The 15,603-nt window shown below is 43.7% G+C and overlaps 1 long non-coding RNA gene across 4 annotated transcripts; it reads right to left on the bottom strand.

The window, feature by feature from the left end:
- Positions 1-1,196: 1,196 nt before the first annotated feature.
- LOC112971432 lies at positions 1,197-14,581 on the bottom strand. Of its 4 annotated transcripts, XR_003255338.1 has the most exons (4): positions 14,459-14,581; positions 12,610-12,754; positions 11,345-11,605; positions 1,197-1,364 (listed from the first exon to the last, which is right to left on the bottom strand). It is a non-coding gene; the product is annotated as an uncharacterized LOC112971432 (long non-coding RNA). The 4 variants fall into 4 exon arrangements; XR_003255340.1 differs by lacking the exon at positions 1,197-1,364 and having other exon boundaries at positions 11,241-11,605; positions 12,610-12,751; XR_003255337.1 differs by lacking the exon at positions 1,197-1,364 and having other exon boundaries at positions 11,241-11,605.
- Between the last annotated feature and the right edge of the window lie 1,022 nt (positions 14,582-15,603).

The following is a 15,603-nucleotide window of genomic DNA, read 5'->3' on the forward strand; positions in this document are numbered from 1 at the left end:
TAGAAAGTATTTCAGTAGCTTTAGCTGTGATCCTCTCTGTCTCCTGCACTTCCAAGACTCCTTACAGTCGCAGATACTTTAATTGCTCCAGCACTCAATAGATCTTGAACTGAACTCAGGCAAAACATTTTCTAGTGAGAAATGACTTTTAGGACAACACAAAAATTTTCACAGAAAATGTTAATCCTGAAAACATTCAATATTTTTGATGCACTGGTTGGAAGTAAGCAGGGTTCATTTTGACTGAACCTGTGGAAGCACAAAATAAAATTTGGAGAAAATTAAATTTTTCTCCCTTTCTTATAATTCCCCTTCTCCATCTTTGTTCGCTGAGTATTTCAGGATAGACTCTCGGAAAAATGCCAAACCAAAATGTTTTTTTCCCAGATATGACCCAGACTCTTTTTACTTCTGTGTGCACAGTACCTACCACAAGGGTCTGGTTCACAAGAAGTACGCCTACATGCAAGAGGTCTAAAAATCTACAATATAAAATGAAAACGGTTCCCTAGGACAAAAAAAATGACTTTTCAGTGTTTCACTCTGCAGAAATTTTTTACATAATGACATAGCTGTATAGCAACATATGTCCCATATACCCTGTTCAGATATGTTTTTTATTATTGCTGAGAGTATGTACCATGCCTGCATATTTGCAGACAGAAACAAGCTTGTAAAAAAACGTGACGCAACATCAAATGTAACTTAAACAGAGGAGGAAAATACAGGGGGACAATATTTACCATGAGTTCACTATGGCTTCCTTTTCTGCTTTGCAACTGGAAAAAACTTATGGGACCTAAATAATAAAGATGCAATTTTGGCCCCTAGTTCTGTGCCTCTTGAAGGCTACATCAAGAACAGGAGATGATAATCATAAATCTGGTCCCTCTGGATAGCTTCCAACTTAATCCCACTGGCAGCTGCTTGGCTTGAACCTCTTTCTTTCTCCTTACATATCACAAACGGACTAGAGGGAGGACTACTGGTTTTAAGTTTCAGATAGTTTCTGTTAGGTTTAAAGTGTCTATCTTGAATTAAAGTGATTGGTCCAACAGTGCATAGTATTATTTTAAAGTAAAAGAACTACACATAGAAAACAGGTAACAGACAGGCAGTATGAGAATGAATTCCTGCATACGGCATACAATATTATGCCACACACATACAGAGAGTAGTAGTGTACGTACCCAGCCAATTCAYGATTGATCCTGAAAGCTTGGATAGAGTAGCTGCAGAATGTGAAGGATGCTTTCCTGGCATGTTCAAGCTTCAGATATGATGTGGATAACACTTAGCATTAAATAATGCTCCTATGATTCCCATTTTCAAGCATTTCACAATCCGCTGCTGAATGCGACATCCTGGATGAAACAAATGACTTGATTAAGCGCTTATTAACATTGAAACCGAGCTGACTTCATGAATTCTGACAGGTCCTAGTGTACATGTCATACCGCATCGCAGCTGAAAGCAAAGACATTGTCCTTACCCCAGAAAAACGCAACCATTCAGTTAGAGAAATACCCACTCCACAGTGGCACAATGAGAATTTGGTTCCAGTGGGTAGAACAGAATTCCAGAGTCAGTTTTTCCATCCAGTGTCTCCTAGTGCACGGCTGTGGCTGTTGCATATCTCACCATGCTCCTACTGGAAGGAAGGATGGATGGAATGGATGGAATGAAAACTATTTAACTCGCATAACATATCTGCGCATCCTACAAAATTAATAGTTAAACTGTGCTCTTTGAAGAGGAAAAGCCTTCCTCCACTCTCTCTGTTTTAAACCACTCTCTTAGGCCAGAAAGTTCCACCAGGGACCTTGGCAAGACGATTTATGATATGGATTACTGGAAAATAATGTAAATACCCTGGAACTGCACTGGTTTTGATACCAAGATCCCTGCTGCAATATAACCCACCGCTCGGCATATCACCTTGTCCACAGTGTACCCAGTCACCTTTCAGAAGCTCTCCATTTCAGACAGACTGCGGAGCCTGGGGAGTCTCCCTCTGAAAAGTCTCAGGGAAATCCTTGGGGTTTTGGCTATGTCAGTACCCACTGCACTAGCTATAGTGGCCCAGGTACAATTGGATTTGTCTTCTGAATCACTTGGAGGGTTTTGAAAATCTCACTTAAGATACCTGAAAGGAAAAAGGAGATGGGAAACAAAGAACCAGAAGCCTTGAAAAATCTGTACTTGGAGCTGGCTAGGCTGCTTGTCAGCTATTCTCAGCCGGCAGAGCCAATGCTCTGACTACAGGGAGAGCAAAGTAACATTGCTGGTGCCACCAGAGATCTCAACAGTCAGGAACTATCCCTCCTCCCTCAAGTATTTTCCATCAAAAAAGGCACAGAGGTGCTGATTAAAGAAAGAGGGTGCTTTCGCGCTCTTAGCCTGGGGGTAGCAGTGTGGCATGTCTGGTGATGCTCAGCTCAGGCTGAGACAAACAGGAGGTCCATGCCAAGTTCTTTTGCAGTCAGTGGCCTGTTGCCAGAGTGTCATTTTTCACAGAAAGGACACAATACCAAGCAATCTGGCTGAGAATGAATAAAAATGTCATCTGTGTTCACTCCACTTTAAGGGCCTGTGTAGTATTGTTCCCCTGGCCTGCGATACAATTCCAATTGATCTAACAGACGTTACAAGATGCTTCTCAGGAATCTACTGGTTAGTCTTCCAACCTCGACAAGAAACTCCCAAACTATTATATTTTATCAGTGACTAAAAAGCATTCATTTTTTTCATGCACTGGGGATGGCGATATTTTTTGACTACTGCAAATTTGTCCCTTTATCACCCACCAAAAAAGCCCCCCAAATTAGACAAGGTATCGCGGAAAGGAAATACGCTTAGCAGAAATAGCAAGCGATCAGATTTGCACATTGCTGGAGACACGAAAAGAAGGATGATTGAGAAAAGGCTGTAAAGCCAAAAAAACACTGACAAGATTTATCGGCCATCTGCAAAAGAAAGAGGCGCAAACAGAAATAAACACACATGGGGAAGGAAAGAGGAATGAACAGTGGTTTATTATCATGTAGGACCTTTCACTGGCTGAACTCTAAACACTTTACAGATATGGAGACCTGATTTTTAAAACAGAGTATACCTAATTTCCATCCTCAGTAACTATTCCTGAACATGCAGTGAGACAGCCTCATTTTGGGCCCTAACCCAGGAAAAGCACATGAAAGGCACCCAAGGAACATAACTTGCATACACTGCTGGCTTTTATGGGTCTACTCTCAGGCATAACGTTAAGAACATGTTTATGTGCTTTCCTAGACAGGAGCCTCTATGTTTGACTGGCCACTTGTACACCACCTGCATGTGCTGTTTGGACATAAAGCTAGAATATGCAGTTGGCACAAGGGAAAGARTTTTTTCTTTTTTTTGTGGTTAGCCTGAATTCAAGATGCAATACACTTCCTGAAAGTTGTTCAGCCTCTTCATCTAAAGACAGCAACGGATATTGGAGGTATTGAGTAACATGCAGAAAATCCCAGACTAATGGGCTGTTCCAGCTGGTACTGATGGGGAAGGGCGGTGGGGAGCTGAAGAAAGAGTAAAACTCCCTTTGCCATCTCAGCACATTCCTGCCAACAGCCACTGATAGGATCTGATTCTGAACACAACCTTCAAGACTAGATTTTCATGCCTGCAAAAAAGATGAGGAACAGTTTACAAGTCTCCATGAAACATCATAATGAAGAAACTTTAAATATCAGGTAAAGTCAAACACAAACCAACAACAAACAGGGGAGAGCACACACTGCTCACTACTGTCGCGCAGGAGACAGAGGCTTTGGATATTTAAAATTGTGATCTTTTTTCTGATTTCCCATGGAAGGGTTTTGCATTCTCCCTGGTGAGCCAAACCTGCTTTGACAGGTGACTCCTCGAACAATAACAGAATTTTTGTCTTGATAAAAACCAAAAATTTTGARAGAATCTCATAGAAGACTGCTGTGTTTTGGAAGCTGAAAAATGAGCCAAAGAATAAGAACTAACAGGGCTGGGAGAAGTCATGTCCCCCTTTCTCTCATTCCCCAAGCCAGGATCAGCTCTCCATAAGCCACCCCTGAACATGTTTTGATTATCTCTTTTTAAAAAAAAGCTCCAGTAGAAATTCCCCCCCCCCCCCTTAACCAACAGCTTCAGAAGCTGTTTGAATGGGAGCTGCAGGACTACATTCCCAGCCATAACGTAACATAACTGTATTCAGCACCAGACTGCTCTGTGACCTCAAGGCTCACGTGGCTCCAACCTCGGAGAGGAAGGCCACGCCATCACACGGTCTGGTCTGCCATTTCACATTGCAACAACCACGCTGATGCTGTCCTGCCCAGAGCGAAGGCAAAGAAAGGGCAGGATTGACAACACAACAGCATCACAGAGCTGGGTTCGGCATCTAAGGTGTACTGCACAACCCATACATGTGATACATCACTTAAAAAGGGACTGCAGGAAGAGGTTACTGTAAAGTTTCCATTCCAAAACACTAAAATCTTACATTTGCTTATTAAATTTCAGCTGGGGCCTCAGGCAACTGAACAGAACACTGGTCTAGCTAGTGCATTTTCCTTTGCTTACTACTACTGACATACAGCCATAAGTTACATAAGGAAATTGAAAAACCTGAGACTTTAATCTTGGCTAACCATTCCTTCCACCTCTGGCTTTCAGGATAAAACTGACATCACCGCATTTCAGTTAAAAAAAAAAAAAAAAATCATGGGAATGTGGAACAAAAGAATAACAACATCCCCTGTTTAAGAGCCCCTGATTCAAAGACCAGTTGAGACAATGGAAGGATTCTCATTGATTTTGGAGGCATTTAATAACACCCCAATGACTCCAGGTGGAAAGTCTGCGCTCTCCCTGCTCGCTGAGGCTTTCGCACTTGCTGCACACGCAGCTGCGTGGCATCACGGCATGTGTTGATGCTGCGGCAGGCTCGAGAAATCCCTCGGCAGCTGGAAGCTCGAGCCATAGCTGCAGGTTAGCCACGCACGCAAGGAGCCTGGTGTTGCGTTAGGCTTCTGCCCTCCATGGTGCATGCTGCAAAACGTGCTCTGGGATTGTGAAACCTGATGCAGTGGTACTCCCTGCTCTTTGGCAATCCCTTTAGACTGTACGGTCTTTAAGACCCACACTTTCTCTCACATGGTGCTTCCACAATGCTTGGCACAGCAAGAAAGGATGGACTCTCTAAAAAGTTTGATAAAAAACTGAATCCCTGCAAGCTAGACTTTCAGGAGCTCAAGGACTTGCCAAACTAAGTGCTCAAAAACTGTGAGTCAGGTCTCAGGAAAGTCCTGAAATAGGCTTGAAAATCATGAAAAATATCATAATAAATGTGSAGTGCTTCTCATTTGCCTTTTGATTTTAGAGCCTAGAACATAACCGCCAGGTCACATTTCAAGTTCTCACCCACCACCATGAAGACCAGAAATGTGCTTGCTTGCATCTGTGTGAAGAAGAAATGTGCTGGGTTTGGTGTTGTGTGCACGAAAAGTGAGTATGCAAGAAAAAAGCAGGACTCCAAGAGCTCACGCTTTAAGAGAAACCTGACACATTACTCAGAAGATACACAATAAAATTACCAGGTTTGCTAACAGAGCTACCTTCATACACTCCCTCCAAGGCAAAGAGTCTCCACTCCCAGCTGAGGATCTGCTCCCATGAGGTAGCACTACGGAAAACTGGTTGAACAGTGGCAATAAGAGACAAGCAATCTTGTAAAATAAGTAGTAAACAAACAAGCTAACACCCCTCAGATGTTGTTGTGACCCCCCAAAATCCTACTGGAAAACGTATTAGTCATTCTGCAGCATTTACTAGTCCAAAAGCTTATTTCTGTCAGAAATAACACATTGCAAACAAAGGACAGTAGAAGCACAAGCTGCAATAAGCAGTAATATAGCAAAGAGCTAAAGCGCATGCTTAACTCTGACAAACAGGAATGCACACATGCTTAAAGCTAAGCATGGGATTAAATGTTTTGCTGAATTAAGACCATACGAATTCTGTAGTTTATTGTTATCATTACCACTATCATCGTTATTACTGAACAGAGTCCATATTAAAAGCTGTCTAGCACTTTTCAACATAAATTTTTCATCCAAATTACACAGAGTATATTAGCATTTACAGATATCAAATTAATGAATCAAAAGAGCTAAATCAGCAACTATCTAATTTGTTAGTACAAAGCTGACCAGATCTAGCTACTGCTTTGCACCCAGGAATGTTTTTGACAGTTTATGATACTTTGAGAAAATGGTGCTAAACACTAATGACGGTACACAATGCACAAGAAGTAAACAACAGCTAGACTATTTGGATATGCAGAGCGGCAGAACCAGAGGAGAAGCACTCCTTTCTTGTTTGTTTTTTAAACACAATGTTCTTGCTGTAAAGAGATGGCTAGAAGCAGATGTTAGCACTCAAAATTCTCTCTCCTTTTTATTTAAATTACTAATACTGGGTAATATTACCAAAGACAAGTGGATAGTGCTCATTTGGAGAGGTTTATCCTGTACTTTTTTTAAACCCACGGGCATTTCAGATGTTCAGGAACTGTGACTGTAACACATCTGTATTTTTATTTAATTAGCTCTTTCCTAAATGAGATTACAACATGGCATGTGGAGTCTTTCAAACCAAACACCTGTAGTCAGAATTAGAAGCTTTGCAGCTACCCTGGCGGCAGCTCCCAAGGGCCGGGGAGGTGCTGGGGAATTGTTCAGCTCCGACTCAGGGAAAACTCTGGCAACCTCATCAGCAGCGTTATCAAGACCTCTCCAGATCTGAATGGCTTTCCTGTCTGCRTATTTTTATATACATGTACATATATTTATTCATTTTATTTTAAGGCTACTTCCAACAGGAAAAAAGTAATAGAACAGTGAGAATTTCCTGTGACAGTATAACCAGAAAAAAAAAAAGATCCACATAAAATAAAATAAACCGAGACAAAGCCTTATGTGAAACTGAAATAAGGCCGAGATGCCCCAGGTGCAAACTGGGTCAACTGTCCTTCTTACAGCTCAGCGCTGGAAACGTGCCCAGCTTTTGTAAAAGGTCCCAAAGCCACAGTAGAAAGCTCAAGATGTTGACTGGCCTTGGGCTACACACTCAGCGGCCGCAGAGGCAGCGACCTTTGCTCCTGACGCAGGGCGGGTTTTTTTGGTTTTCAGAGTTCTTCCTTCTCACAGAGGAAAACGAACTGCTCTGCAGTTGGGGTTTGCAGTCAGACATTTTGGCACCCAATTCTTTTTTTCATAGGCAAAACTGCAAAGACTGCATTTGAAAAAAAAGTTTTAAAGCCATTGCTCGTACTGGTTTGACACGACCGGCAGCTCCAGGAGACTGTGGGCTGAAGTATAGCTCCAGAGCATGCTGCAAAGCCTCACCAGTACGCATCTGACACTGACCTGCACAGGCCAGGGCTGAGAGAGGCCAGTGTGGACTCCCTGCACCCACAGCTTTCTCCAGTGAACACACCAACAAGAATAAAAACTTGAATCGGATGTGGACCCATGGCATTGCTGTCTCTTCTAGTAAACAGACTCCAGATGCCAGCTCATTTTCTGCAAGTCCCCCAAACTATCCGCCAACAAGCGCTGAGCTCTGAACACCACCAGGACGGACAGGAGACCCAAAAGAGGGATTCCATAATGCTCATCCTACCTCTTGGCATCCTGCTTTTTAAGCATTTTACCTTCATTTTACCGGATGATGGAGCGCTGAAAGGGCCCTGGGCAAGAGACACAGCAGAGGGAGGGGAGTCCATTCCTCTGCCTTTTCCAGAAGCAAGCAAAAACTGTGAACTTTCTCCAGGATCAGTGCGCGTCCAGCGTCACATGAGCAACGACAGAGCAGTGAACAAGAGACTCATGGTGCTATCAATGCTGGCTTTTTCTGTTTATTTTTATTACTTTGTATTAGCACAGGGCCTGTGTATTCCCTTCGCAGGACACAGTCCCACAGGGACAACTGGCAAAACCAGAACAAACAGATGGTTCCTGAACCAGGAAGGTTTCACTGCAAGCGGGAAGCTGCCAGATGATGTTACAGACAAGGGCGGTTCACGGAAACCACCAAAATTAGCATAGTCATCATAGATCCCACGACACCGACAGCTTCACTACTGTGAAGGCTTTATACGTATCTTAGAAAAGGAGTTTTAAAGAGAAACTGGGAAGAGAATTATGAAGCAGCCTGAACAGCACAGGAAAATGCACGTGGGTTTGAAATTTTAAGAAGTGGGCAACAGAGAGCGGCACAGAGGGCTGATCAGAGGTCTCAACCAGCATCATAACCACAAAGGAAAAATACTATATTGGGTGGAGATAGGCCATGAAAGAGCTTGAGAATGAAGACAAGTAGATTATATTTGATATGATCAAAAGCAGAGACTTGCAAGAGAGATGCAAAGAGAGGGGTGACAGGCAGGCTAGGCAAATCATCATCTTTTTTGCAGCATGGGGTGAGATTGGATTTGTCAAGGCCAGAATTAACAACGTTGTACTAGTAACTGAGAAGCACGATAATGACAGTCTGAACAAGTGTATAAGCCATGAGAGGGGACAGAAGTGGCAGTATTTTAGAGAGGTTATGCAGAAACAAGTGGCAAGATTTAGACACAGCCTGAAGGCATGAACCAAGAGAGACGTCTGAGTCAAAGACAATGTCTACAGGTCTGAGTGACAGGCAGGATCGTAAGACTGTCCACAGCGCTTAAGAAAGAATAGGCCTTAGGGGAAGTGATTAAGAGCCCTGCTTGAGCCATGTTGAGTATTAGCTGACAGCCGGTCACCTGCAAGGAGACATCAGCGAGACAGGAACACCGCGGGAACGGGAGACGCATCTGGTGGGAGCAGGTAACTGAGGCATCAGCACAGGGACAAATGCTGAATTTGCGTTCGCAGAGAAAATTAGCAAGAGATATGGTATAGAAAAATAAAAGACTGACCACTGAACCTCCAAGGAAAACTAGGAAATGCTGAGGAGCACCTGTTTCTCTGCCTCTGCTTTCTTTAGATACGGCTAAATTGCTCCCTCCTGAGAGGACTCATCTCCTGTGCTCACAAAAATATCTCCAAAAAAGTAGCTGTATTTTCTCCAGCCTTTGCGCTCCCCTTGTCAGTCAAAATTAAGTGACGGAAAACAGGACAACTTTTCCAGCAAACCCAGTTTTATAGCACAACCCCCATCACTCCTCCCTCCGTCTTTTCTTATTATAATGAGAGTTTGTTTGTTTGTTTGTTTAAATGGAAAAAACAATCGGACAAGTACATTCCACAAGACACGGCCCCGTCGCTCAACCACAGAAACACTCTTAAAACACGAGGTTTATAGCATGCTATTAGAGAACAACTTCGTATGTCAGAATTCATGTTAAAATGCTGGCAGGGCACAAAGTGCCCGAACCGCTGCCCGTTCTCAGCTGTCATTCCAAACTTCCTCCCTCTTCCCCCCGTTCTTAAATACTGCCTCACCCTCAAAAATAAAAAAAAGCCCCCCACAAAGAAATCAAAGTTCAGCTTTGGCTTTACATAAATTAAGAAACCGAGCGTTGACGTGACCCTTCCCCCCCAGCCAGCCGGCTCCCTTTGCAGCTCGCCGAGGTCTCGCTGATGCACAAGGAGCGATTCCAAGGTCGGTGCAGCGGGCAGAGACGGCACCGTGCAAACCGGACGCGCCGTCGCCCATTCAGCCGGCCTCCCGCTACCCACTCCCGGCGGCACAACGCTCCTGACTCTCGCAACGCTTTGGCAGCCGTCACTGTGTCCAGCTACACTTCAGAGCCACCTCTGTGCTTTCAGAATCGCAGTAAGTGCTCTCTCTAATTACTATGTGTTTTCAGTATGTTTTTAATCATCATCATTAAGGGATTGAATGTAACCCACTGAGATACAGAAGTGTAAACATGAGCAATAATTATTCCAGCCTCTTCACTGGTTACAGGTAACAACCACGCTGTGGATTTAAAGCTGTTGCATGGTTTATGATGGTCTGTTTTAGAATCACGTGATCCTGAGTGTTTCTGGCTTAGGCCAGCTAAAAGTTAAGGTGTGTGTTGGGGGGAATAAGCATTTAAAAAAATTGTTTTAAAGGCTTTAAGTAATTTAAAATCAGTGTGCATAACCTGTTAAGAGCCAGCGAAGATGAAGACATCTGCCTTATGCTATCTCGGAGTAAACACGTGTGTTGCAGACCTGTAAGTCAACTTAAAGTGGGAACTTCGGTTTAATTTATGGCAGACAGGCAATCAGCATTCCTCAGTGTAGAGCTGGACATGTTAGTTTTAATCAAGCTAACCTGGGTACTAGAAGCATTCTAAACACAGCAGCCCAGCACTCAGCGACGTGCTAATATTTGCCTTGGTTTTCAAGAAACAAGTGGGAGAGGAAGGGAGAGGCTGTTACTAAGGCAGGAGTTTGAAAGGGCCCCCAAGGCCATCAGTCAGTGCCACGCTCACCAAACATCCTGCACAATACAGTGTCCTTTACTATACTCTTAAACCCCGTGTCCCCTAAGAAAAGTGTATGGCATACAGTTTTTCCCCATATAATTTCATGGTTACTGGTCATTTTTCTGGCGACWCAACTTAGGTCACTAACCTTCCATAAAGCAGCGACTGTGTATATGCTGATAAATAATATATGCTCAGAGAAATTCTACCTCGTATGCATGCCTGATTGCAATCACAGCACTGTGGGACCGCACTCTGCACGTGCATGAATTCTCTTTCTGGGGCTGTCCCCAATTTAACCATTTCAAATCTGCCTCACCTACCATATTACAGGGGCCTACAGCCACGCAGATCTGTAAGATAGGCTTTAGGGCTTAGACACAGGAAGAGGCTATCAGGTGCCTGCTGATATAAATGTCTACAAATGTCACATGTAGTCATTTACATATAGACATATACATCACCTAATGCACAGCAAGTATGAGTAATTTAAGTTAGTGTAGCCGTTCTTCCTTGAAAGTTAAAGTAACACAAATGATTTTAGATCTGCCATGGACTAAAGCCATGAATATCTCATTTTGTGTGTCTAACCCTAAGACACAATTTTTCCTGATCAAAATTGTTTGAATTGTTTTCTTCAGAAGGTGTTTTGTTTGGGGTTTTGTTGTTTAATTGCTGTTTTTTGTAACAAAATAAATTTTTCCTTTTTTTTTTTCAGTGAAATACCAGAAATGGAAAACAGTTCTTGACATGATTTTAAAATGTTTTGGCTTTTTTTTTCATTTGTATTGATAAAATATAAAGGAACAAACTGGCATTAGACAACCTGAAATAAATGTAATATTTGCAAAATACCTTCCAAAAACTTTTTGGTGATCTTCAACCAGTCCTGTTCCAGTTTATCCTTGGCTTTGCTGTGGAGTTCCTGGGTGATCTTGTGACACAATTCTCTATGCCACAGTCCTCTGTTTGTACAAATAAGAACTCTAGTCTCCAAACACATGAATTTTCATTAGAAGAATGACAGTTCACCAGACTGAAGACTACTGCAGAAATATACATTTTTGATTAATTACAGCTTTTGATGGAAATATTTCCAGCGTCAAGATGGAGGTTCTATTAAAAAAACACAAATAAACACCCAATCATCATCACCATAGCAATAATAATAAATGYCCCCTAACAGGCTACTCCAAGCTGTATCAGGGCTTTGTTTTTTCATAAACTATTTGGCATAAATAATAGGCCAAGCTTTGATCACAGCCGCAAAGGTGGATTCTCATTGGAAGTGCCCTAACACCACCCACCATTCATGCCCAAACATCTAATATGGAAATGAAAATCATTAGCTATGTACTCAGAACAGGCTGACACCCACTTTTATGGGTGCAGTCCAAGGCATGTCCCAAACTGCTGCACAAAGCTGGCAGCTGCACAGAGGACTCCTATCGGTTCCCTGCCCAGCCATCTGCGCCCACAGGTGGAGAGGGGACCAAAGAGAGGTTCCACCCTGCTCTCAGACGATGGGTTAAGATCTTCCCCCAAGTAAAAAGAATTAAGCTAGACTCACAGTCTTCAATTCATAAGAGTTCATCTATGAAATCAGATTCCCACCCCTCTCCGCTAAGAAGCTGCTATTTCGATGAAGCACAAGATGTCAGGATTTTTGCCAGCATGAGCACAGCTGTCAAAATCTCATCCTTGGAAAGAATCCCAGATAGACACATGTTTTACCCCAGCCAAAATGGTCAAACTTTGCAGAGAAACATTCAGAGAGGAAAAAGGTTCCATATTGTCACTGCAATATCTTGGGATCGCTCACAGCCAAACAACTGGGATGCAGCGCTTTAATAGCCGAACCATTAAACGCAACAGGCATCTTGCTATTGACAGCAATAAGAACAGATTCAATGCCTTTGGCATAAGATTATCAAAAGCAGCATTACAGGAAAGGAAATAAGCTTGTTTGGATTTAGGAGACAACAAATAAAAGGGAAAATATGCTTGCAATTTTCTATTTCTATAGTATGTTTTCCTAAGTATCTTAAGCACTTTTGCCTGGCATTTCCAATGAAAGTCTGAGAAGTAGAGTCCCTGGGTTTATATGCTTTCAGGTCTACCTGGAAATCCAAGCCCAATGGACCAGACCAGGCTGGCCACCGGTACAGCGAGGAGGATGCAGAAAGTTCTTCTTCCCGATTGTCTCACGGACTAGAGGCGATCACAGCTCTGCAGTCTGCCCAGGTATCACCGSAAGCCAGGCTCCTCAGAGGGAAGGAGCAGGAGGCGCTACGGCCGCAGCCCTGCTGACGGCACAGCCCTCTCCTCTTCCCTGTTCGGTGGGGGACGTTGGCAGGGCCCTTGTCCCCCAGCCCCTCCAGAGTTTTGAGGCTTCCCATTGCCCCCACTGTGTAACCCCGGCTGCCTGGCCTGAATTCAGCACGATTCCTGATGCTCTGAGCAAGCAAGCACAAAGCTATTTTTTCTGATCCAAGACATTTGTGAAATGTGTTCAGGTTACGTACTGGGGCAATGGCAAAGCTAGTAGATGTCCAGAAAACCCTAGCTCCTTTCTGAATGGCTGACCAGCATCCCTTTTAATTTTCCCAACAAAACGAGCAATGCAAAGGCAACCCGTGTGAGCTGCTTTCAGAGTACGGCCCGATTTGCGTGCAAGCAGCAGTCAGACCGCCGGGAGGCGCAGTCCTACAGCTGAGGGGGTGGGGAGGGCAAGTGGCATCAGAAACAGCAATCATTATCCTCTTTACTGGAAAACGTGCATCTGAATGGCCAAATTTACTAGCTGTTCCAGATCTTTATGAGATTTATGAGGCTTAAGAAAAAAATTTACTAGAAAGACGTAAAACTTCAGTGGTTTGAAATGGAAATGTTTGCAAGCGACTTGGGATCAGCTGGTTTCAATTGCAGCCCTGTCTGAGGCAGGGAGGGCTTCACTTCAGGGCTGAAGACCTCAAACCTCTCCTGACCTGACCCTCCGAAGACAGCTAGGGATTAAAGCTGATTAGAGAGCCAGTGCTCCATCATTGGGAGGAGCTGCGGTACCCCAGATAAAGGAAAAACACAGATAATCAAGATGAGGAGCACATGGCAGAGACGCTCTTCTTGTGCAAACTAGCCCAGTCCTGCAGGACCAGGCCTGAGCTAGAGCTAGGAAGATCTGCTGAATCTAAACTGCTTCTGATTCTGCACTTCCTGCTCCAGCACTCCTGGTTCTGCAGGGCTTATGAAACTGCATGGAAAGCTAAATTCAAGCAGGCTTGTGGCATTTATACCCTGCTGTGAGCAAAACCACCTGGTCACCTGGAACGCAGGGCTCTGGGGAGCATGGGGCAGGGAGAGACACCTGCACTGCACTGTACCCAGCCCCAGCGTTGTTGGACCAGGACTGTTTCCAGGCTGAAACTCTTGAATGTCCCTGTACCCTGCTCCCTACTTCTCCCYACTAGGAGCCCAGAGGAACCTCTCCTCTTTCCGTCAAAATATATCGCCCGAGACTCAGCCTCCGCTTTCACGGAGGCAGCTCCAAACTCTGACACTGCAAACAATTCTTATCTCTGGGCTGAATTTGACCCAGTGGAAAACAGAAACTGAATTCCCCTCCAAGCATAACAGTCAGGACAACAAAACACTTGAAAAATGTTGTTTTTCCCGTATCAGAAGCCCAAAACCACATTACACACATCTCATAATGAGGGTAATAAGCTTTAACTTAACAGCCGCTGAACTGAGCTCATCATCCACTTAGAATAATATTCCCTTCAGTAGCTTGTAGGGCATGTTGGGATAGGTTGGCCAACATTTAACACCTTTGCATTTGCCAGCATTTGTTCCTGGCTCTGAAACAAACACAAAACACGCTGCAGATTTCCAAAGGGCATCTGAGCAGGGAGGGGGATTGGTGCAAACACCGCTGATTAGCTTATCGCAGAGCTCACCCCCCCTCCTCACCTTGCTAGGATGGCTAATTACAGCAGGCTCTTTGGGGAATCTCACCTAGCAGCTCACAACTGCTCCACCAGCAGTTACGTTCAGCGTGAGCTGGAAGGTACTTAGGGCTCCTTCCACCGCTTGCTCCTCCCCCCAAATTACTGGAGGTTTTCCTTCCTTGTTCCTCCTATTTTATCTATGTCCCACAGACCAGAYATATAGCTGCCTGGCTCACCCCACTGGCAGATACTCACCGAAAATAATCAAGCCGCCTCTAGCTCATAATCCTTTTCATTGGGCTTGTCTTTAATCCTGTGTAATTGAAAATACCAAGCACTGCATTGTAGTACATAGAGAACTTCTTTTTATATAAAGCCCTAGAGCCTACAGGTAAGACTACTAATGTCCATATAGGACTTCCCGCAGCAGATCAGCTCACCTGCCCCGATTCCTGCTTCCCTGCGTTGGATCACACACAGCAGTGCCACAGCACAAAACGCACATGTCAATATTCAGTGTTGCTGTCGGAGGAAAGACGCTTTTACATAATTCTGATCAGGCATCACTTATGCCTTGAAACGTGATTTTCGGCTAGCTTTCTCTAGCTTGAGAATTACTTACAGCACTTACTTGCGYACCGATGTTCAGAAAATCACCTTCCTCCATTTTAAATATCCAACTTCATGGCTTGACCTGATAACATCTTGCAGCAGGTATGTCCACAAGTTGACCTTCCTCTGTATAAAGAAATATTTGCTTCTTAGAATAAACATCAGCATTATTTTCATAACATCCTTCACCAGACAAGCAAGATTATGAAACTTTTCTGACTGTGAAACCCATTTACTCAGGTAGTTTCACTTGGTAATTAGGTTTTGAAACACAGAAACAAATTTATTAGCCTACTTATATGCATGAACCACTAAAAGAAGTTAGTACCATCTCACAAAGGTTGGCCAGTGCTTCCATCGAGATTTCTAAAGAACTGACCAAATATATTGCCTCAAAAATCTAGGAGCTCTAATTTGTCCTTTTTCATGAAGAAATGCAAATTTGGGTCTAGCTTGGAGTACACTGAATTGTTTTCTTCAACAGCAGCATCAATTTGAACTACTGTTTGCAAGTAAAGACAACTTTGGCTTTTATCCACTAGCTCATTGTATGAT

This window comes from Apteryx rowi, unplaced genomic scaffold (assembly GCF_003343035.1).
Source record: "Apteryx rowi isolate R43461 unplaced genomic scaffold, aptRow1 scaffold_44, whole genome shotgun sequence".
Lineage (NCBI taxonomy): Eukaryota > Metazoa > Chordata > Aves > Apterygiformes > Apterygidae > Apteryx > Apteryx rowi.